The sequence below is a fragment of the Osmerus mordax genome, chromosome 2 (assembly GCF_038355195.1).
Source record: "Osmerus mordax isolate fOsmMor3 chromosome 2, fOsmMor3.pri, whole genome shotgun sequence".
Taxonomy (NCBI): Eukaryota; Metazoa; Chordata; class Actinopteri; order Osmeriformes; family Osmeridae; genus Osmerus; species Osmerus mordax.
The window spans coordinates 9,542,309-9,546,782 of record NC_090051.1 but is presented as its reverse complement, the minus strand read 5'-3'; the positions used below and the strand labels follow the sequence as shown (position 1 = coordinate 9,546,782).

General features: G+C 37.9%; 1 long non-coding RNA gene across 1 annotated transcript; it reads left to right on the top strand.

The window, feature by feature from the left end:
* Nucleotides 1–1,598: 1,598 nt before the first annotated feature.
* Nucleotides 1,599–3,307, top strand: LOC136932888 (uncharacterized). Its single transcript, XR_010874781.1, has 4 exons — nucleotides 1,599–2,537; nucleotides 2,657–2,734; nucleotides 2,924–3,031; nucleotides 3,132–3,307. It is a non-coding gene; the product is annotated as an uncharacterized lncRNA (long non-coding RNA).
* Nucleotides 3,308–4,474: the final 1,167 nt, after the last annotated feature.

Below are 4,474 nucleotides of genomic sequence, written 5' to 3'. Positions count from 1 at the left end.
AAATAAGGCATGTATACCAATTTTCAGGCATTTTGGAATAATGGGGCGCTGGGGAAATCACGTAGACGTTGGGCGTGGCTTATAGCGCCACCTATGGGTGTACATGGGCCATTAGCGGTCTGGGAGAAGTGAGTGACTTGGTGTATCATTGGGCCAAATTTGAAAAAATCGGGTCAAGGACTTTTTGAGCTATTGAGCCATTTAGCAGAGAAGAGGAAAAATAATAACAATAGGAATACTAACAAAAACAATAGGTTCCCTCCTACCGGAGGAACCCTAATTACACTGTGTAGGAGTGGGGGTTTAAGTAAATATCTTTCTAGTTGTCATTGGTCTCCCACAGTAGCCTATTGTCTGTGTTTTGCTGTTTGGCTGGAATATAGCCAACCATTTAAAACCACATACCTGTAGATGAAATGCATCCACGTTTGTAGTTGAACATGAGAATTCTCAAACATGGAGCCAGTTCGGATGGACCTAGAGACTGATTTTCCTTTATGACATGAATCTCGGCATATGCTGATGATTAAATACAGAGGTAATGTAATTAAATACAAAGCTATGATCCTGTGGCCTATTGGTTTCACTTGTTTGACCAAAAAGTGACATCAAATGTCAGCGTCAGCTTGTCAGAGTGCAGTGTTTAAACAATGCAAGTTTATTTCAAAGCGCTGATATGTAGGGCGTACAAAATATATGTGAAGCCTACTAGTTGTTCGACTCACCATGCTGCCTGCCTTTTGCCGTAGGGCAACTTCAACTTCATCGCATTACGACAAGAGGGGCATTTCATTGATTTTGAAAGTAGGCCTTCTTTCATAAACCACCTGTTGATCTTTTCTTGGGAGCACTGTCTAAAATGTATTCGGCTCAAAAACTCGTAATGTGACACCATAATTTTTAGATTCAAAGTTACCTTGCCTGAGCGTCAATGACAATATTTTTTTAATGCGAAAGTGAATCAATGTACGGCCAATTATTTATTATTTATTCATTTATTATTTATTTATTAATTATTTATTCATCCAATCATAAACTGTTGCTATGCTATCATGTTACATTCCCATCCAATAATAAAAAAAGGAGTAATGTGCTCCTTCATAGTCTTCCAGCTTTGCTTTGGAAGTGAAGAAAAAATACTTTGGAAAGTTAGTGCATCAAAAATGGTGAGTTAAGTGCAAGTCATCGTTAACTAACTGATATTGTAGCCTAGGGGTGGGCGATATGGCCAAAATCTTCTATCACGGTATGAGTCATTTTATATCACGGTTACGGTATATATCACGGTATAGTAATTGTTCTGTAAATTCAATTAAGAAATGGTACAAAATAACCATACCATACTTCATCATCACACTCGATTATTTATTACAAACAAAAACAACTTCGGTTTTAACTTCGGTTTCGGCGTATCAACCTCGTTAAAACTCGGTCGATATGTTCAAGCCTCAGTTTGATATTTCCCGGCATGACCTCACTCTCAGTAAGTAGTTAGCCTTCACTTGTCATACTAGATCAAGAATGCTAGCAACACCACCAGTGTAATTTTACAACTATTTTACAGCACGAGACATAAAACTTGAACAACAAATCAAATTGGTTACCTGCAGAATGGGTCATCAAATATGTAATTAATTAGCATCGGCATTAATGTGGTCTGCTTAGACAAAATACACTCCGTTCTGTCAGACCAACGCAAATGTGCTTCAAGGACAAACGAAAATAGCAAATCAAATAAAAGTTAAACTAAAATTCTAAATATCGCAAGAATGCGATTTATATGATGGCTTATATACAATACAACAACCAGACATTTAATTGACACGTGTAATACAAAAATATAGTATAAAAGTATACCGCGGTTGAAACGGTATAGCCAAATCTCTCCCGGTAGACACATTTCTACCATCACACGGTATATACCGTCATACCGCCCAGCCCTATTGTAGCCTAAAGTTAACACCGTCAATTTATAACTGACTACCGTAATTTTCGGACTATAAGGCGCACCGTTATATAAGCCGCAGCAGCTAAATGTCTGTTGTTAGCTTAGCTGCTATCACAAAGAGATCAGCATAGAGATGTGGCAACGCGTGGCAATCATTTAACCACTTAACTTTGGCTATTTTTGAAAAACCTTTAAAAAGTGTGCACCGCTAGTGGCCGTTAGCTGTAAAAATCCATAGATTTTTCCATAGAATCCATAGATTAGCCGCACCGTTATATAAGCCGCAGGGTCGAAAAATGGGAACAAAGGCGCGGCTTATAGTCCGAAAATTACGGTACTTGGCGAAAGCTACTTAGTCAGTAGCACATAATTATCATTAGTCCATATGTTACTCACTCAGTAGACTAGCCTGCCGTTCTTCAATCGAAATGTTCTTGCTAGCTAGCTACCATTGGCTAGCATCGCTGCATTTAGACACTCGCTGCTGCATGTTTGTTCACATTTTACTACACTTTACAGCCTAAAGCTAAGAAGAAGACGCAGGTTACTAAAGATGAGACAATTGAGTTGACCAAAAATAATCAAGATGGTAAAGTTTAGTTTCTGTCAATTTTTTATTATAACCTAAATAATTAATTTGATTATTCTACTTGATTTAAACATATCCTCTGTTCATGTGTGGTGAGTTTGCTGTGATTATGCTATTAGGTCATGAAGATACAGGAAGCTTGACCCCAAGTTGCAGCGGTGGCAGCAGCAGCCTAGGATAAGGTAATACTTTCAAATGTTCTTGATGTGTTGCTTTGTTTGGTAGTTTTTAAATCTGAAATTGTACTGTATTTTAATTTCCAGCCAGTGATCTTTCAGAGATTAAAGTTGTTGGCATATTTTGTCAGTAGCAAAACTGAAACAATGTGTCAGTTAATCTGCTCTCTAACTGTATTATTTTATTTTTTTAAAGACCAATATCCAAAGTGGAGTTTCTAGAAGCCAAGATCCAATGGCAAGATAAAATAATCAAGGATCTTGAGCAAGAACGGGCATTCTTACGCAAGACAATCATGGGGGGAAAGAAGAAATCAAGTGAGTAATTTGCATTTGCAAAATGTAACCTCATTTATTTGTAAGGATGTGTCTCTTCATAACTTCTTAAATGTATAATCTGTCCTCTATTTAATTAAAGCTCGGCCAAAAATATTTACTGTGGAAAAGGACAGTGAGGAAGATGGCGACATGGATATAAGTGACATTTCCCCATCTTCTCCAAACATCAGTGAGTCCTCAGACAGTGATGTTTCCATCCGAAGACGGAAGAAGCCACATCACACACGGTCACCTGCAACTGTGGCTGTGCCTGTGCAAGCTGTACCGGACAAACGGTTTTGAAAATCAAAGATATTTTGATAACTTCAGTGAGGGTTGCTCTGACGATGATGTGTGCCAATTCTGGGGAAGATTTGAAGGAGAAGCAAAAAAAACAGTTTTCTTAAAATTCTAAATGGCGGAAAATCTATATAACCGGAAATTGACGTCATAGGGTGCCTCGCAGTATAATAATAATAATAAAACTAACAATAACAATAGGTTTCCTCCTTACGGAGGAATCCTAATAATAACTAGAGAGGGTACAATTTCTGGGGAAATTGTAGGGTGTGCTTGCTTGCATCGGTTGCAGATGGGTCCGTTTATTAACTGTAATTTTTACAACTGATATTTCTGTATATTTTATATAAAAATGCCTACTTATTATTTATTAAGATTTCATAGATTTAAAAGCATAGCCTACATTTGTTGCTGCTCATGTACAATTCAAAATACAAAAAGTGAAGTGTAGCATGTCCCTGTACTTACTGTAAGTCGCTCTGGATACGGGCGTCTGCTAAATGACTAAATGTTATGTAGAATGAACCTAACCTATATGACTTAAACGTCACCTAAAGTTTTTCCCTTCTACAGTAGTGATATTTTCAAGCATTTAGCCCACTCATATTGCATTCATTCATTAAGAACCACATTTGAAACAAGCTGAACCCCCTTGAAACAAGCTATTCTAACCCTTGTGTTATCTTCGGGTCATTCTGACCCATCAGTCATTGTGACCCACCGTCATATTGCGACAACTTTACCATATACAAAAACAAAGTGAAGCATTTTCTTTTAACCGTCGGGCTGTCTCAGACCCCCCACATTGCGAAGGTTAAAAGAAAATGCTATTTATTTGTTTTTGTATTGGGTAAACAACAATGGTTCGTTGTGAACCTTTGGGTCATGTGACCCGAAGGCAGCACAAGGGCTAAGTAACAACGTTGTCACCGGCAGTATTAGATAGAATAGCGATTGAAACAGTACAGTACCATCTGCTAACTTAAAATATGCCCCCAAAAAACGTAAATAAGCTTGACATTTATTTAGGGGGAAATGGCTAATTCAAAATAAGTTTGCTGGAAGCGATCATTGTCAGTAACAATGCCAAATACGACCATTTTATCTTAGACTAGAGCCCTGCACGGTGGAGAAGCTGACCTC